Here is a 20,464-nt window from a genome sequence, read left to right on the forward strand (position 1 = left end):
TTACTTTTGTAAATTCTTCTTGTCTGGGTTGTAATTGCAGGTGGTAATCCAGAGAACACAGAGACCCCAAAAGTTTTGTATGGCAATCCCATCAGGACAGACACCAATGTGGGGGAAAAGCAGAAATAAGAAGTGGCAATACAGAAAGTACTGCCTGAGAGTCCATTCTGAGGAGAAGCAATGGTAAGATCTTCCAGCCACTGATCTGGTGCCAGTGTAGGAGGCCAGAATTCTTAGAGGAACCCCTGTTACTTAAAAATAAAGATTTTACCATTATGTATTCAGAAAAGTTTCAACATAAGCATTCTGATATTCCACAGTTGAAATATCATAGCTCTTCTGCCAACGCCTTCTCTCTTGCAAGCTCTCGTCTCCTTACATTCTCTTAAATTTTCTCCCATCTGGCTTCTCTAAATTAATTTTTTCACAGCCAGAGCTTCCACATCAGTGCAGTGGTTACATTCGGTGTCACTGATTGCTCCCTTTAATAAACGTAATGACCTTAGAAGTACTGGCTGTGTTCCATTTTCCACTTCCTCCAAGTCAAATGACAATACAGCTTATGACTGTGTTTACAAACACTGCAAATGTAGCTCTGATTCTTTTGGCCTTATCTTTACTGAGAGAAGTCTGAATAATTGAAAGGGCAAGGTGGAATGTGAAAGTGGTTTTCTACGTTGGTGAGATAACAAGTAAGTCCAGAGATCATAATGACTAGCAAACTAAAGAAGTCATCTGTTCATTCTTTAACCCATTCCTTTTTGGGTGTTTCCCATCTGAAAGACACGGAGCTAGTGCATCAGGATGTATAGCATTGAGGAAGTCCAAGACAAAGCCTCAAGGAGTCTTTATCTTACAAGGGGAATAGCACAGGTCTCACCCAGATGGAGTGAGACAGTACCCTAAGAGCAAGACAAAGAGCTATGCAAGATTAGATGAGGGAGAGTCCCTCCTGTCTGGAAAACTTTGGTGGATCCCAAGTCAGTCCTGGGGATGAGTGTGAAGACTAAATGAGGTGTTTCAGTCCAAGTACTGGTAGGCAGTGGAGATGAGGAATGGAAATGAGCAAAAGAGGAATGGGTGGGAGGATAAAGCTTTCAAAGACACCTCGAGTCCAAAGTCATGTTTGAAAGAGCTCCTCTGACTTTCCTGTTTAGACTGCTGGATACTTCCCCTGCTGTGCTTCCAGAGCCCAGGAGCAGCTGGTGCTTTGAATTTCCCAGCGAAGAAGTTTCCTGCCATGACCGAGGCATCCAGGCTCTAGGCTCAAGGACAAACTTAGACAAAATTTTATTTTAGTTTTTAAAATGAAAGGATTTTTAAAAATTATGTTTTGTTTTTGTTGCTTTTCTGAGTTCCACGTTACCTGTATGTAACACGTAGGGAAAAAAATCTTAAAAGTATAAAAAAAGGTGAAATATCATCTATATTCCCTCCTACCCAAACATAGTATGGTTAATTGTACCAAACTTTTGTATGGCATATTTGCATATTGATTCTGTTTTTTCTAATGAAAATCAGATGCTGTTAAGCAAAATTTGGGATGGTGCTTTCTTTTTCACTACAGAATATGTCATGGCTGTCTTTGAAATATATGTCTACATTATCATTTTGGATTCCTGCTGAGTATTTTGTTCCTCATAAATAAATAGCCAATTGTCTCCTCTTTTATACTATTTTTAGATAAAACTGTGATGAACATTCTGGTATGTACACTCCTGGTTCAGATATCTGGGTGTTTTTTTTCTTAATATAAATTTGTAGTAAAATCAAAAGATATGTTTATTTCACCTGTATCAATTCATATTGTCCACATCTACACATTTAGCTTGACCTTCATTTCTGCAAGGCCTAATTATTGGCCAATCACTTTAATCAATAAGATATTAGACTTAACTGGCTTTGAAAATAATGGCTCGTTTCTTGAAGGTTAAAATTCCTTTAGGAACCAAAGGAATAAAACCACAATGAAGAAGAGAAAGGCAGGGGAACTATTTATGGAGATGGGTAATTTGGGGCTAAAACACATCAAAGTAGATCATTGTTACCAAGGATGAAGTCCTTAAGATCAGATAACCTGTCCATCCGCAATGGGATAGATTCTTCATCTTTCAAAGATCTCTTACTGCTTTTCCCAAAATACCTTCTGATTTGGTTTGCTAAAGCTGATGGAATGCAATATACCAGAAATGGAATGGCTTTTTAAAAAGGGATTTTATTACAAGTTTAAAAATTACAAGTTTACAGTTCTAAGGCCATAGAAATGTCCAAACTAAGTCATCCAGAGAAAGATACCTCGACTGTAAAGAAATGCTGATGTCTATCACATGGGAATGCATGTGGCTGGTGTCTGTTGGTCCTTGTTCCTGGTTCCATTGCTTCCAGCTTCTGATGCCAGTGGTTTCCTCTCTAAGCATCTGCGGGCCCTCACTTAGCTCCTCTGGGACACAACTTTGGGTTCTGGCTTGCTTAGCATCTCAACAGAAGGTACGTGGTGATGTCTGCTGGGCTCCAAACATGCATGTCTAGGCATCTACTCTCTCTGTCAGCCCTCCAAGCATCTCCAAGCATCTCTGTTGGCTCCAAAGCAACTCCAAGCATCTGCATCTGAGGTTTCTCCAAAATGTTTCCCTTTTTAAAGGACTCCAGTAAATTAATCAAGACACACCCGGAATGAGTGGAGTCACATCTCCATCTAATCAAAAGGTCACACTCACAACTGAGTGTGTCACATCTTCATAGAAACAATCCAGTCAAATTTTCCCACCCTAAACCATAGGTCTGGCCCCACAAGATTGGATCAGGATTAAAACATGGCTTTTCTGGGGTACATAAAGCATAGAAGAGTGTCTCTGTCCCTAAGGGAAAGTGTGAGTTGGGCAAAATTGTCCCCACTTTGTTCAATAAAAACCACAGTTCCTTTTTCCTCTGTACACCATTTTGCAGTCCATTTCAATGGCTTTTCAGGATTATGGCCTGATAATCACTAAGTGCATTCAACTTAAACTCTACTTACTGCATTAGCAATCACAAACTAGGTTTACAGAGTGGACCAGACATGGAACCTAGGACTTTTTCACTGTATTCCACCAGGAGCTTTTCTCATGTCCTCACATACCTCTGGAAGGAAAAAATATATATTACTTATAAACATGGAATCAACTTATTAAAATTCTCACAGAGCTATTCAACAAAAGGTGAATCTGGTCTTGAAAATTCAGTGTGAAATATCTGTGAATATGTGAGATGTAATTTTTAAAACCCCACCAAATGAATGACTACTGATGTTTTATTCTTTCCAGCAGCATGACGTTTGAATCAGTCCCTTTCTGCTGTGAATTGTGCTTTTCCATTACCCTCTTACACAGAGTAGGCATTCAATAAATATTTGTTAAAATGAACTAAATTACATACACATAGGTCAATATCCTTTACACATTCTTTATAGTATTTTATAGTTCAGAAATACTACCGGTAATACTGATAATAGCCATTTCAGTGAATAACATTTTCTTTGCCTGTACAAAATATAAAGGTAATACCAAAGGGAGCTTTCCTGAAGTACCTGAGGAAAGGTTCTTAAATTCTTACTTAACCTCTACAACAAATACTACCAATTTGTTTTAGATAACTTGTCCAAATCTAAGAAGGCAGCGATGACTTGGGGTGGGGGAAAGGTGCACAGAAGCAGATCAAGAGAAATTAAACGGCAGGGATAAAGGGATGCATATTTGAAATCCTGGTTTCCTGTAGTGAATATTAAGATCTCTCCCATCGAAAAATAGTATCTTGAATTGAAAACCACACAGATCATAGTAGATTTCTAATCCAATTAAATTTCCTTCTCCCTGGTAGCCTATTAACTAAAGCAGTATGATAGCTGTTAGTATCACCCTTTAGTAACCATATTTCTACTGGAAAACCAAAAATAATAAAACTATGCTGGAACTATTTAACTCAGCATAGATTTCTTCTCAAAATGTTAGCTTTATTTGGGATTACTGCTTTCCCTTTCTAATCATCCTGTCTCTTAGGAATTAAAATACAACAATAAATGGAACTAGTAACACAAAGCAATAAAACATATTATTCATAATACATAAATCTCTTCATATGTACTCCGGATAGTACACAGAAAGGACAGGGAAGCCAGAAACTGTCATTCATATGTCTAAAAAGTATTTTTAAATGGAGACTAACACTCAAGCTGCCCATTTTCCCCCGTAATAAGCTTTGCCATGCCATTCATTCAAAACTACCTTGTAGACGCTTGTTTTTCACTCCTTGCTGTCTTACTTCTTCCTTGGGTGACGTTCCCTGAAAAGTGAAAAGATTTGAGCAGACGCAACAATGCCTGATGCTCTGTTCACTTTGCAATAATTTGGCTTAAGAGTTTCAGACACAGCTCTTAAGTGGGAAGTGTTCTATTACTGCTTAATAAAATAATTTTAGCTTAAATCTGATAATCGAAGTCTTTTAAAAGACAAGCTAATGTGCTTCAAAAACCAATTTAAAAATCCAAAGGAGAGAGGCTATGGGGATGATCAAGTCTTACTGGATCACCTGGAACTGTCACCGTTTTAAAATTCAAAATCCTGTGCCCTAGGGACCCCACTCAGATCCTGGCACACTGCAACAGCTGGCCACTTTAGCGTCAGCAGTCTTGGAATGAAAGTATCAGGATGGCTAGACCACTCCATTTAACTGAGTGACACAGCCCCCCTTATGTAAATAGCACTGTACCAAGCACGAATCAGGGTGCAGGCTGCAGGCAGATGGCACAGCCAAACTGGGTAACTGAGGAGAGTTTAATGGAGGGGCAGGCAGAATTAGGGGAACCAACTAATTCCAGCCTCCCGGGGCTAACAACAGTGGGGAGCCACCAGCACTCGAAGAGGCTGGGAAAAGAGTGGTTATCAGAATCAGGGGTGGGGCTGGAGGGTGCCACAGGCATGTACACAGCTAAGTCACCACAACCCAACAGGAAGGAGCCAATAGAACTCAGTCTTCTCCAGCCAGGACCACTCTTCTCCTACATCCAGTCTTGGCTTGGATTTATCTAACTAGAAGTCAGAGGGAAGCCAGTGGATCTATGGAGTTCTTATTAGCATCCTAGGTTTTACAGCAGGGCAGAGAACACGTCTAGATGTGCCCACAGAAGACTTAAGCCTGGTTCCTAGCAAAGTAAATTTTAGGGAAATCCTAAGGCATTATTTTTGGCACATACATATCATTTCCATGACACAATCTGGTAGTACCAAATTCTGAGTTTTCAGGCCTAACCAGTCTTTGCAGAAGGAAATAGAAATCAAGCTATTCCTTCTTTATGTGTCCTTACCTGGTCTAGTTTCCATTAATTTAGCATTAATGAAACTGAGGGCTACAAAGAGATATTTATGTAGATATGAAATTATTTTAGTTATCCTATACACCGATGCAAATGTCATGATTGAAGCTTGTTTTGAATCCTGTCCCTACTTCCTTTATAATTCCAAAAGAAATGATATAAGGGTAACTTTTGTGTGGCACTAAGGAGTTTATATTGTGGAATTTACTCTGCAGTATTCTACCAATGTTTTCGCTCAGAAGCAACTTGCTCTTATTGACGGCGCGTGTCTCCGTGGCTTTTCCAAAATGCATCCATTTTTTACAAAATTGGAAACAAATTGAGCAAATTACCAAGCAGAGTTGAACTATATTAATGTACCGTCTACAACTTCAGATTTGCTAAAATGACTTTAGTTTACAGAAGCAGCATTACAAGAAATCATCACCAACATAATCCCCAAAAGAGTTCCATAGTACTAACCCCTAACTAACATTGATTCAATTTTAGAGGTTAAAATTCCAATCAATGTATCGTAAAATTATATTCTGAATGTGTTCAAACTGCTTAAATTCTTCAATCACAGCATCATGGCAACTAATGTCCCCTTAATAGACAACAAGCTTTTATGTACAGGATGCTGATTATCTTGAGTGACTTTGAACGAGGTAGTCTGAGATTCTATTCTACCCTTTGTTATATGGATTAAGTAATATAATTTCAAAAAATATCTGACATTAAGTAGACTTTAAATTAGTGATTGTTTTCCATCCTCATACTCTCCACCTTACCTAGTGTATATACATGGTTTTGTTAGGTTTATATTCAGTAACTTTATATCTTGACTTAAGAAATGTATTTTACATAAAATGTCATAAGATCTCCAAATGCCACTTCCATGGCACCAAGTAGCCATTTGCAAATATTTGGGATGAAGTAAAACAAGTTAAGCATTCCAAGGAACAAAGGGTTTCCAGAGAATTATGAATTTTATTTGCTTCAACCCAGTAGATATCATCTGAATCAATAAATAATGAAGTTTTTCCAATCAAAATGCATTCAGATGTGGTAGAAAGGTGGGATTCTCATTTATGGAGAGGAAACGTACTTAAGGGCACCTCTCAGACTCAGAAAAAAGAATGTCTTGACTACATGTGGGGTACAATTGCAATACCCAAACTCCTCTTATAGACTCAAGTCAACCTGTTGTCAAGGCTAAGATGTAGTACAGGAAAAAAATGAGGAAAATTATCAAATCACCTCTCTTGGCACTATTCTGAGTTTCAATGGCTTTTTCAAAGTCTAGTGTTTCTTTTCTCCTTCCCTTTCTCCAGTTCACCCTTATCCACCCGACAAAAAAAAAAGTTCTATTTTCCAAGTACTTCCATTTGATGTGTTTAACATACACGGATTCTCTTTCTTGAATTTTCTGACGAACTGCTTCCAGCTGCCCCCTAGGGTGGAATACCATCACAATAAAATAGTGTTTGCTGAGGATTTCAGCTACTGCCCCCCACTCCCCAGGGGCTCACACTCAATGAGTGCTATTTAGCAAGGCTAATGGTGAAATGGTGACAAATGGGATGCTGTCTTGCTTTCGGTGTTTGTGGTTTAGGACTGGTTGGTTTCAGTCTTGCTGGTTCTTTCTTCCGTGTTACCAACATTTTCCACATTTAAAGACTGTTACTGCCTTTCGTCCAGGGTTAGGGCATCAAACTTTGCACTGTTGACAGAAGTCTTTTGTTGGTTTGATAGTTCATATTTTAGACTTTTGGCAGTGACTGATTATATAGCTAGTCCATGCTTCAGAATTTATGTCTATTTTTTTTTAAGTGGAGGGATCTTTCTTCAACCAGCTAAATAATTTTTCTCTCTTTGGGTTTTATCACTGCACACATATGAAAAGAGGCTGTTATTCCTATCTGGCCACACCCATTACAGCTAGGCTTGTTCGGGAATGATTAGCTATAGACTTGTCCGCTGCTAAGCCACATTTGCTGTCCAAGATCCCTGCTGGATCTGCTGGCTAGCAGGACTCTGCTGCAGGCTCAGTCCCACCCCATTCCCCAGAGCCATGCCACCTTAACCATCCCCGGACACTTTCCCCTGACCTTGACCACAAGTCCAAGAGGTACTGCTCTTTGTATATGTAGAAGAAGCCACAGCTTCCTCTGACCCACTTCCCTCTCCACAGCCTTCCAGCTCCATTGGTTCTAGGCCATTTCCAATTATCTCTGTCTCAAGGGTCCCAAGCTGACTATTGTCATGGCATTGTCTGAACAGAAAAAAAAAGATTTAGAAAAGATGGCAAGGGCCAGCCACTGAGAGGCAAATTAAAAGATCCTGTTTAAAGCGTAACTCTGGTTGGTTTTTGTTTTTAATATACAATCATGGCTCACTGTATCATCACATAGTTGTGCATACATCCTCGTGATCAATTTTAGAACTCCGGAAAAGAAATAAAAAGTAAAAAGAAAACCCAAATCTTCCCATGCCCCTTATCCCCACCTATAATTGACCCATAGTATTAGTGTGATACATTTGTTACTGCTGATGATAGAATATTAAAATATTACTGTTAAAAAAAGAGAGAAAACAAAGAATAAAAGCAAAACAAAAAATGACTGTTAACTATAGTCCACAGTTTGCAATAGGTACATTTTTCCCCTATTGCCCCTCTATTATCTCTTTGTAATAGTGCCGTACATCTGCTCTAGTTCATGAAAGAGCTTTTATATATATATATATTTGTACAGTTAATCAGGGACATTGTCCACCACAAGATACACTGTATTATACATTCTCATGTTTTAATCTCCAACTTTCCTTCTGGTGACATACATGACTCTGAACTTCCCCTTTCCACCACATTCACACAAAATTCAGGAAATGGACAGAAGTGACGTTAACACGTTATTGTGAGAATAATTAACAGTGCTGAATGGAACTCTGTATTTTATGCATGATTTTTCTATAAACCTACAACTTCCCTAATTTTTTTTTTTAAAAAAAAGAAGGTCCTATTAAAAGAGCCTGAGAAAAGTCATTTTCACTCCATTCCAGATGAAGAGTCTTGGGCTTTTGCTTATTAGAAGAAAGGAAAGGAAAATTTCATTGGAGCCTTGCTAGGGAAGCCCCAGGACAGCAGGGCTTAGGTTGCTTGGGTGGTGTTCTGCTTCCAAGTGAAAAGAGGTCTGAGAGTGTTTCTCTTTCAAAGAGAAACTGCGGGTTCAGGGTCCTCTCTTTGCTGTACCCTGTATCTTCCCCACTCCAGCGTGACAAGTTCAGGCAACCATTTATAGTGGAGAAAATTGTATTTTCTACAATTCAAACCAAGTTTTGGGATAAAATCTATAGGTGACTTAAATTTGTTGCACAGTTTCATATTATTCCATGTAATTTGGTACAAACTCACATGTTCCCAGGCTTTTTTCTGCTCTCAGTTATAGTTCGCAGCCCCAGTCCCAGGGGAGCATCTTCCCATAGCCCTTCTTTTCTCCTGGGCCCCCCCCACCACCACCACAGTCTCTCTCAGTATCAAGTCAACTCAAATTATGTTTATTTGGTGTCTTCTGTGTCTCATCCAGCCAGTATGGTAGAGTCACACATGCAAACTTATAAACTGCAGTATAGAGTGATGAGTACAACAATAGAATTCTGATAAAATTCCCTCTTCTCTGAACACACAACCCTCACCTTCATAGCATTCCTTATTACTGTCCATGGGAATTCCCCACACTGGGCTCTCCCTGATGCTGGCACACACAGCCTCACTCAGGGATGTAAGAGGCTCTGCCAGTTCCTACTCAGTGCTCTTGGAAGTCTGGTTTGAATCAACTTTCTCTGCAATCCCCCTTGGCGCACACACACAAATGTACCAGAACCAACAGGTCCTGGTGGAGGTACAGGTAATCTTAGTTTGCCAGGGCTGCCGTGACAAATGCCGCAGACTGTCTTATACAACAAGAATTTTTTGACTCTCAGTTTTGGAGACTTGAAGTCTAAAATCAAGGTATTGGCAGGCCACACTCTCCCTGACATCTGTAGCACTGGGGCAGCGATTTTCCAGAAGTTGATAACTCCATCTCTGCCTCCGTCACATGGCCGTCTGTCTCCCCCTGTCTCCTTCTTCTTCTGTGTCTAAATTTCCTCTGCTCGTAAGGACTCCTGTCATACAGAGTTGAGTCCACTCTGATTTAGTTTCACCTTGTTTTACTTGGATCTTTGGGGGTCTCATTTACAAATGAGTTCACACCCACAAGACCGGGGTTAGGCCTTGACCATGGATTGTGGGGTAGTGACACAACCCCCTAAAGAACAAGACTCACATCTATATTTCCAAGTCCTTGGACACAGGTATTTTGCATGTCAAAAGTTTGGAAAGATCAGGGGACTTCCAGGTCATTCGTTGTTTTAGAGGAAGGACTATTTACCATGCTTAGATACTTAGACATGAATTGGACAAATCCTCTTACAAGTTTACATGCCAAAGGCTCATCTGCAAACTGATTTTAAAACCATTATGTAAAAACTTTTAATCACCTTTTAACAATTAGGACTAAAATGTGGGGATGGGACAATACTTCAGGTTACCAGAAATATCCCAAAGGCAAAAGCTTTTCTATTCTTAAAGCATCAGGTGATTCCCACCCCCATCCCCAGATAAATGTGTCTGATTATGTGTTGATTAAGCTATTATTAGAATTTGTGTCTGCAACATCAGGTAATCTGGAAAGTAATAAAGGTGTGTGCTGGGCAGAAGAAGCCAGCTCTAGGATTAAGAGCATCTGCTGAAGTAAACTACAAAATTGACCATTGAGGTGTGATTATATGTTTTTCTGATATTTTATAACCAGGTAAAGTACTTTACAAGCTCTCAAGGGAAGGAAGGAAATCTTTTGGGGGAAAAGCTGAAAATAGCCTGCTTAACAAGTCAATAATTATAAAGCCTTATTCATGAGCTAAGCTGCAGTTGACCAAAATGGGGGGAAAATAGTCAATGAAATGCCCTGTTTATGTATTTCCTATAGATGCTCTCCTGTGATTTTCAGTCAAATCAGCCAACATTTATTTTCAATGTGTCTGTTCTGTGGCGCTTAAAAAAAAAGGACGTAGGGTGCCTGAACTCAAGGAGCTTAAAGTCTAGAGGGATATGTAATCCAACTACCTTTATCCATGACAGGTTGCTCAGAGTGATCAACTGAGCCCCAGGATCTGAGAAAAAAGGCTCCAGGGAGGCAGTAGCATCTGAGTTTGATGTAAGAAAGTTGGTGAACTGAAATGCCTGCTCTACTGAGCAGAAGAGAATAGGCTGCTGTAACTGGGTCCTTGTATGCCTGAGGAGGTGTGATTGGAGTTGAGGCTAGAAATGAAGTTGTGGAGCCATGCTGTGGAGGACTTGAACGTCCTCCTGGCCTGTGGAATGACAGACTAAGAAGCTAGACTTTCACATGGAAGAGATTGAAGTCTTTGCCTGGTTTTCAGGTCAATGACATGATCCAGTCTGTGATTTAGGAGAAAACCCAGAGACTATATTTTTGGATTGGGATGGAGAATGCTGAAAAGGAGGAGGCCAGTTAGGAAAATGGCTCTAGGCAAAACTACCCAATTAATTTAAGAACCTCCCCTCCTCTCTCAGCATACTTTCTGCAGATCTGTGAGGTTTTAATAGTCCTCTAAAGGTACACAGAATAATTGGACTCTCTTCCTCACCTGACAGCACTTCATAAAGTTGAAATTCAACCCCATCACTCCCCACCCCATTCTAGGAACCGTCCTCTTTGAACATTCATGTGCTCTCTGTCTCAAGTTTTTTAGTTCCTATTTGGCAAATATACTAGCAAAATACTTCCCCAAAATTGTTACATGTGGTTATCTGGAATGATGAGATTACTGATGACAGTTGTCATTTTCACCTTTGTTGTGTGTTTCTGAAGTCTGGGCATTACTCTGGTTATTTAATTATGATCCTTGAAATTGAGGAGGCTTTTCTGACTATTGTGTGAATACAGCGTTTCTGGGATTTCCTGTTTTGGGAACTTGACACTTTTAGTAATACCTACTAGGCTGTTGTATTCCTTTTCAAAGTCACTTAACACCTTTGGTTTATATAAAATACTGTTGGTGAACTAAAGTCCCCCAGGTCTTTCTTACATGAATGTTACCAAATCATGGATCTCCCATTCTAAATTCACTTTTATGAGTAGCTAAGATAAAAGTCCTTCCTACGATGTCAACAGATGCCAATATATTAGACCACCCAAATGACCACTGTTCTAGTTTGCTAGCTGCCAGAATGCAATATACCGGAAACAGCATGGCTTTTTAAAAAGGGGAATTTAATAAGTTTCTAATTTACAGTTCTAAGGTTAAGAAAATGTCCCAATTAAAACAAGTCTATAGAAATGTTCAATCAAAGGCATCCAGGGAAAGATACCTTGGTTCAAGAAGGCCAATGAAGTTCAGGGTTCCTCTCTAGTGAGAAGGCATATGGCAAACACAGAGTTTCTCTCTCATCTGGAAAGGCACATGGTAAACACAGTAAGGGTTCCTCTCTCATCTGGAAGGGCACATAGCGAACACGGCATCATCTGCTAGCTCCTTCTCCTGGCTTCCTGGTTCATGAAGCTCCCCAGAAGGCATTTTCCTTCTTCATCTCCAAAGGTCACTGGCTGGTAGACTCTGCCTCTTGTGGCTGCATTGTCCTCTGCTCTCTCAGAATCTCCTTCATTCACCAAAATGTTTCCTCTTTTATAGAACTCGAGAAACTTATCAAGACCCACTCAAATGGGTGGAGACGTGTCGTAACCTAATCCAGCTTAACAACCACTCTTGACTAAATCACATCATCCAGGGAGATGATCTAAAAACAGTTTCAAGCATACAGTATTGAATAGAAATTATTCTACCTTTATGAAATGGGATTTTGATTAAAACGTGGCTTTTCCAGGGTCCATACATCCTTTCAAACTAGCACAACCATTAAAAAAAGGGCCTTCAATATCCAAACTGTATTGGGTCTCTGTCCAAGGCATATGTTTTGTGAGAAGAAGGGGTCTTTTTCCCCTGGCTCTTTCTACCTATCTCTCATCTTCCCATTATGGAGCCACAACATATTCCTAGGATTATAATCTCTTGCAAAAATGAATATGTAGGAAAATTCAAAGCAGTGGTTACAACCTGTGAAGGGGAGGAAAGGAGATGGGAATGATCTGTTTCCTGTGTTTCTAACATAAGGGAGATCATATCATTCTATGCGCTCTTTATGCGTGAAGGACTATATGATAAGAGTTTTTAATACTGAATTAAAAATTAATTTACAGAGTTGGTTTAAAGTGGGGAGGAAATTCTTAGCATCCCTTGAATTTTGAATTAAAAAAAATAAAAGGTAACAGGGAAAATAACGAGAGGTGAGAAAACATTCAATGATCAAAAGAAAAAGTTAGATTTAAGATGGAGAAGGAATATGAAAGAATAATGAAAGAAAAAAGATGCGGGCCTGGAAGACAGGCGGAAATAGTAGGATTGGAAGGCAGGCGGTGGAGGGATGGTGAGTGTGTAGTTGGAAAAGAGAAGGGGCAGATCAAAGTAGAGCCTGAGGTGAGAGCCCAGAGAGTGCTGTAGAGCATTGGAGAGAGAACTGGTGGCAAAGGAAATCCACATGGGATCCTCCAAGAACTGTCAGCAAATCCATGCTACCCCTGGTCATCTACCTGCCCATCTAAGGGGTTTGTCTCTCTAACATCCTTTGTCAGTTCTGAATGTCAAGACATTCCCTTCAGCTCTGAACGTAGCTTCTACATAAACGTCAGGTGTCTCCCAGGGGACTCACATGTTGTCCTTCCTTCTCATTCTCCAGGGCCTGAGCAGTAGCCTCCTGAAACATGGTCAAGAACAGGAGCCCTACAAATCTAAGGAGGAAGCTCAAGATCCTTCCAAGGAAAACTGCCAGGTAGGCCTGCAGGGACAGGTCAGAGCTCCCAGCCACATTAGGAATCCTAAGTGCAGGGTAAAAACATTGCTCCGCTCCTCTCACAACAAAATAATCCTAGTAGGATTAAAGAGTTACATGGTGTCTTCGATTTGTTTTTGTGGTTAATAAAACCATAAAATATATGTGACTAAAATAAGTTAAAAAAAAGTGATTTGTGTTTAAAAAGGATAATCAGATCCAATAAACTAGCACAATGGATAGTCTAAATTGTGCAGTCAACAAACACAAAAATGGCTTTACTTTCCATTTGTCTCCTCCTTCAAATCTGCTTTTTCTGCCCCTTCCTGACTCCTTGGGCTGAACATGTAGCTCTTCTCTCTCTCTAGGTTTTGTTTTGTTTAAACCCACTTATCGTGGTAACATATATGTATACCATGTGCCGTAAAATTTCCCATTTTTACCATTTTTAAGAGCACATTTCAATATTAATTATATTTACAATGCTGTGCTATCATCAACACCATCACCCCAACTTTTTCATCACCCCAAAAATAAAGTCTGTACCCATTAAGCAACCACTTCCTATTCTCCCTTCTTCCCTGCCCCTGGAAACCTCTATTTTCTGTCTCTATGAATTTGCTTATTCTAGATGTTTTAAATAAGTGAATTTATATGTTATTTGACCTTTTGTGTCTGGCTTCTTTCACTCAGCATAATTTCAAGGTTAATCTGCATTGAAGTGTGGATCGTAGCTTGGTTCCTTTTTATGGCTGAATAGTATTCCATCACGTGTGTGTGTGTATGTATATATACATATATATATATTACATTACATACTATGTAATGTAATATATAGTACATATTCCTCAGTCACTCATGTATTTATTAACACTTGGGTTGTCCCACCTTTTGTTTATTGTGGATAATAGTGATATGAACATTAGCATACAAGTATCTGTTCAAGTCCAGCTTTCACTGCTTTTGGGTAAATAAGTTGAAGTGGAATTGTTGGGTCCTGCAGTAATTCTATGTTCAACTTTTGAGTAGCCACCACAGCAGCTACACCATTTCAGACTCCCACAAATAATGCCCAAAGATTCCTCTTTCTCTTCAGTCTAACCAACACTTTGTTATAGTCTCTCTTTCTCATCATAACCATCATGGTGAGTGTGAAATGCTATCTCTTTGTTTACTCACTCCTTTTTAAGAACAGCCTCATTCTGGTCATTAAGATTCCATTTCAGTGATAGAATTCTTGCCTGCCATGTGGGAGACTCAAGTTCAATTCCCAGCCTGTGCACCCCCTTCCCCAAAAATCCCATTTCAGGTATTTGCCATTCAGGCAAAATCAAACATTAATTCCATACCTGTTTTTCCCCCACCTCTATCCCAGGCCCAAGTCAACTGGAAAGAAGCACTGTTTCATTCCTGGTACACTCTCCCTCCTCCTCTCCTGCTCCTTCCCAGCCCTCTGTATTTGGCTGGAAGGAATGGGAAGAAACAGGGGAAAGTGCTATTTCTTATGATCAGCCATGGTATTCCCTTGGCAGTACATCCTTTCTCCTGGAAGGTCCAGCTCTGTGGGTTCTGCAAGACAATTTTATGTCTGGCTTCTTTCACTCAGCATAATGATTTCAAGGTTTATCCCCATTGTAGCAAGTATCAGGGCTTGGTTCCTATTTCTGGCTGAGTAGTATTCCACGGTGTGTATGTACCTTATGATGTACAACAGTGGGGATCTCCCCACTGCACTGTGGTCCCATACGGGGTATGTGCTCAGGGTCGTGTATTCTCATGCCTGCCCCAGGACTTGGGCCTGGCTGTTATCACGAGGGTGGGAGACTCACAGTGGATTTGTAGACCCCCTTCATCCCATTCCAAACAGGAGGGCTACTTGTAGCAGAGTTGGGGTATGGGAAGCGCTGAAACCACCCACTCTCCCCACAGACCAGGATTCCCAGCCCTTAGTGTGCATGGATCCTTTGGTAGTCTAGAGAAGCTTATGGTTCCCTTCTCAGAATAATGCTTTTAAACTTCTAAAACAAAATATACGGGATTACTAGGGAAACCAATTATAATGAAATGTACTTATCAAAACCATTGTCAAACCTGTGTTCTTGTGATACATTTGCTTATTTATTAGAGCCTCATATATCAAGTGCTAGTGGTAATTTCTAAGTTGTGCAGAGTGTTAATGTTGTTTTGCAATACCTGCAACAATTGAATGTGAGATGAAAAGGCCCATGATCTCTAGTGGAATAAAAATGGGGTATTTCTCCACACACACATTCACGGGCCCCTGAATTCCAACCACAAAGCCCTTACAACTGTGATGTAAGAAACTTTGCCCTGAACTGATGACTGCCTGCTCCAGGAAGCCCCCCTGCCCATGCACCTTTCTGTCCTGCTTACATAGGCCAGGTTGGTTGGAGAAGAGGTGGGTGAGGATGAGGTGGCTGCATGGCCAGTTTGGTGGCCTCTTGGTAAGATTTCTGGGATTGCCTGGCAGCAACCTGAAGACAGTAGAGAATTTAAAGTTGATACCCTTCAGTGTTGGGACCTACGGCTCTAAGACAGCAGCAGAAGTCCCACCAAATGACCTGTGGTTGTGAATTCTGTTTATGCTCATTAAAACATTCTGGAGCTCATGCCCAAGAAAATGTCAATAGTGATTATCTTTGGGGAGTGGAGCTGGAGGTTGAGAGGAAGGGAGGAGAATAATTTCTCATGTTAAACCATCTGAAAAGATATACGGAAAAAAAAAAACCTTAGAGAAGAACGAGTTTTAAAGAAAATTTGTGTGATTTTCTGAAGAAAAATATATGACTATTTTACTGATCTGAGACATGTAAGGGCTTTATAACCTAAAAAGTAATAAAAGAAATGATAGGGAACGATTGCTAGAAAAGATTATAAAAGAAAATGTCAAAACTTAATAGTCACGGGCCACGGTGGCTCAGCAGGCAGGAATGCTTGCCTGCGATGCCAGAGGACCCGGGTTCGATTCCCGGTGCCTGTCCATGTTAAAAAAAATAAAAAAATAAAACATAATAGTCACAGTCATCAACAAAACTAAAAGAGAAAAATTAAAAACTTGGAGAAATATTTGCGACAAAAATTGCAAAAAAAGTGAATAGCCTTACCCTAGGGAGCAATCTTATTAAAAAACAACACCACCACTATAAATAGCTGTTCAGGGCAATTCAGTACCATTATTTCTGCCCAGAGAAAAACTGAGCAGTGAGAGAAAGAGAATCCTAAATATATAGATTAAATCTCAGATTCAAGGATGGCTTAGATATTCCTCAGCTCCTCTCTTTCGTACAAGAAGATGGGTGAGTGTTCCCAGTTCAGTTAAAGATTTGATTACTGACCACTGACTCAAACCAGGTGTGCCTCAGAGATCCTGGACCAAAGTGCACCTGAATTTCCAAACTGGAAGTTTTCCTGAGAGATTTTATACCCTTTTGCACCTGGAGCAGATCATGCTACATGGGAAACAGCATGAGATTTGAAGCCCAAACAAACGGATTCAAATACTGGTTCTGCTGCCTTTTACTACCTATGCAAACTGTGCAAAACACTTATCTCTCAAAATCTTGAGAGAGGTTGTCTAACCAATCTGTAAAATGGGAATAATGCCAGGTTCATAGAGTTACTGTGAAGTTGGGAGATAATACAGGAGATCCTTACCTCACACCATACCAAAAGACTCCAGAAGACTTAAAATATTTATTAATATTAAAATAAAACATTAAAACTTTCAGATGGGTAGTTCAGTGGTTAGAATGCCCACCTTCTATTCCCAGCCCATGCACCCCCCAAAAAAAGAAAGAAAATTTTTAGAAATATAGGATAGTATCTTTATGACCTTGAACTAAGAAAGGATTTCTTAAATAAGTCCCCAAAAGGACAAACGATAAAATATGCATAAATTGAATTACATCAAAGGTAAAAAAACTCCAACACAAAGATGTGAAAAAAACAGAATAAATGCCAAAAAAAGTGAGAGATAAAACAAAGCATTAGCATATGGAACATTCTAAAATTATTTAAATAATTTTTTAAAAAGACAATAGTCAAATGAGCAAAGGATAGGAAAAATAATTTGCAGAAGAAACCGCTACATCAACAAATCTATGAAAAGAGGCACAACTTCACTGCAAACAGGGAAATACAATTGCATCCACAGTGAGATATGTCACTCCCATGAATTTAGCAGATCTTTAAAATTGTGTTGCAGAGGATGTGAGGAACCAAGGTATTCGCACGCTACTTGTAGAAATGTACATTGATTTGATCACTTTGGAAAACAATTTGGCATTCTCTGGTAAGGTTAAAAATGGACATAGCCTCTGTTTCAGCAATTCCACTTCTGAAGAAAACAGTTGCACATGTGCTCAAAAACACTTAGGAGATTGTTTATTGTTGTGTTGTTTTGTAGTAGAGATTAGCTGGAACCAACTCCGATATCCATCTGCAGACAGATGGGTGCGTAATGGAGCATATTCAGACAATAGAAGACTATATACCAGTTAAAATAAATAAACCAGATTCATGTGTGTAGGCAAGGAGGAATATCAAAGAGCATAATTTCAAGTAAAAAAAAAAGTACTACAGGTAGTTTCATTCAGTGTGATATCATTTATGTAAATACTTTTAAATAACCAAAGCAACACCAAATATTGTTTACAGATGCATATCTGTGCAGCAAAAGTATGAACAGTGATGTGGATGCACACCAAATTTCTGATAGGGAAGGAAGTTGGGATGGAAACATAGGAACTGATATTGTACTTTCCTATATTTATTAAAAATTTTAGTATAAACTACTAAGGAGATATAAACTTTAGTATAAAGTGCAAAGGAGAACGTATGGATCTGTATTAGTCATTTATTAAATTATAGCTATTTTTGAATTTATCTATCAAGTATAGGTAACTAAATGTACTTTGGCCCCGTGACCCAACTACCCCAAATAGGTACCTTCTCCCTGTTTGGCACACCAGCTAACAGCAAGCTCTGTGCACTGTGGAACAAATTAAATTACTGTCTAGCCTCATATTAAGCCAGCGAGTCTCAACAGTGGGCAAATCTGACACCCAAGGGATACTTGGCAATGTCTGGAAGCATTTTGGTTATCATTATGAGGGGTGGGAGGAGATGCTACTAGAAAGTAGTGGGTGTATACCAGGGTTTCTGCTCAACGTCCCACAATGCACAGGATGGCCCTCCCTTAACAAAGAATTATCTGGTATAAAATGTTAGTAGTCCCAAGGCTGAAAATCCTGGATAGGTCCGTAGAAAGCAAAATAAATATCCACTGAACTGAATTTAACATAGTAAATTGGACTGCTTTTCAGATGAGTCTTTTTTCCTAAATTATAGGACAAGTGAGACCATCCCTTCTTTGTAATACTGGGCACTGGACTACACCAAAGTGCATGGGTAACAAAGCTACTCCTGCCCAAATGATAGCCTCTCAAATCCTCAGTATCCACAGCAGGCAGGATGTCATTTGCAGAGGGGGTCCATACTCTGTAGTCATTTTAATTGGAGAAAACACTATGCAATTTTTCCTATCCTCCAGAAATGTATCAGGCACGCGTCTTCAATTGGTCTAACCCTGGCTGTTTCCAAAGCTAAAGGAAGAAAACTGGCAACACAAGAAATAATTCAGCTGATCACCAGGCCACAAATCCATACCACTAAATCAACTGCTCCATATTCTTAAAGTTCAGTTAAGCCAATCATGCATGAAGAGTCTGTCCATCATGATTAGATTCAGCTTCTTATCAGAAAAATCCAGAATTACAGTGGCACAAATAAGATAGAGCATTATTATTTATCTCTCAGCCCACTCTACATAGGCAACCGAGAACTGGTTTGGCTGTTCCATGACACAACAGGGAGTCGTGCTCTTATGAGCTCTCTTTGGCTTTTATTCTCATAATCCAACATGGTGACTGAAGTTCCAATCATGCTCAAATCAGCAGGATGGATGGAAGGAGAAGAGCATGCCCCTTCCTTTTTAATTTAATTTTATTTTATTAGGTTCATGGTCCAGAAATCAAACCCAGGTCTTCCCACATGGAAGGCGAGCATTCTACCACTGAACTACCCATGCACCCACCCCTTCCTTTTAAAGCATACATCCAGGGATTCCATATAACCCATTTGATTTCACCTCATTGGTCAGAATGCAATTGCCTGGCCATACATAAGGGCTGGGTAGTAAGGAAATAAAGACTTTTAGCTGGGAAGCAATGTACTTGGTTAAAAATTAGGATTCTTTCATTAAGGAAGCAACAGATTTTGTAGATTTTGGAAGACAGCTAGCAATTTTTGCTGTAGCCTGCCCCTTTGCTTCCCAAATATCCATGCACACTCTTTCTGTACATAGACCTTTGCATTTTCCTCTGCAGAGGAGACAACCCCAAAGTTTCATCCAGTTATTGCATCTCAAAGTCCAGGATTTATGTGCAGTCTTCTCCAGCAAGTCCATCTCTATAAGTCTTGGTCTGTTAATTTATAAGATGAATAAAGAAAAAAAAAGTTATCTGCATTTACATGCAATATGAGTGGTGGAGTGGGAGCAAAATAACAACAATAAAAACTCCCATTAAAAGATGGGGGTGGGGGTGGGCAGGCTTTAGGAAAACACTATAGCATTTGCTCATAGCAGTTTCCAAATCCTACTGGGTAGAAATGGCAGCCTCCCTTCCCTGGCAATGGAGTGCATTCCTTGATTGGCCCATCTAGCAGATACTGCCTTGGAGGAACTTCTTTGTCCACTGTACCCCATGACCTCTGGCTTTGCACTCTAGAAGTTTCCTCCTTGTCCATTTTCCTCTGTAGGTACATCTAAGTAATGAACATTAGAAAATAAGGTCTTTGTTGCTGCGTGGTTTTCACAACCAACTTCTTGCTTGTGCAGTTTCAGGAACCCATGCATTCTTTTGAGAATTGATTCATTAGAGGTTTTTGCAGGTCAAACTTGAAGTTTCTGTCCAAGACATAGTAAGCTTCCAGCGTGTTTACTTCCAATCAGTTCCAGGTGAGAGTTGTCACAGCCTTAAATTGTATCTACACACACTTTTTAAGCCTGAGAGATCTGAAGTTTTTTGATAGCTCTTTATTCACTACCCATTATTTCCCTTTCAAACTAATACTGTCTATCTTGAAACTATTTTAAACAGACAAAT

General features: G+C 39.7%; 1 protein-coding gene across 2 annotated transcripts in view; it reads left to right on the top strand.

The window, feature by feature from the left end:
- Window positions 1–20,464, top strand: part of CDYL (chromodomain Y like) — a 273,528-nt gene that overhangs the window by 8,268 nt on the left and 244,796 nt on the right. For both annotated transcript variants that reach the window (XM_077144044.1, XM_077144043.1), the window contains 2 exons: window positions 41–183; window positions 13,185–13,277. The gene's annotated coding sequence lies outside the window, so the exon portion shown is untranslated. The remainder of the gene's footprint in view (window positions 1–40; window positions 184–13,184; window positions 13,278–20,464) is intronic.

The sequence above is a fragment of the Tamandua tetradactyla genome, chromosome 25 (assembly GCF_023851605.1).
Source record: "Tamandua tetradactyla isolate mTamTet1 chromosome 25, mTamTet1.pri, whole genome shotgun sequence".
In the NCBI taxonomy this organism is placed as follows: Eukaryota; Metazoa; Chordata; class Mammalia; order Pilosa; family Myrmecophagidae; genus Tamandua; species Tamandua tetradactyla.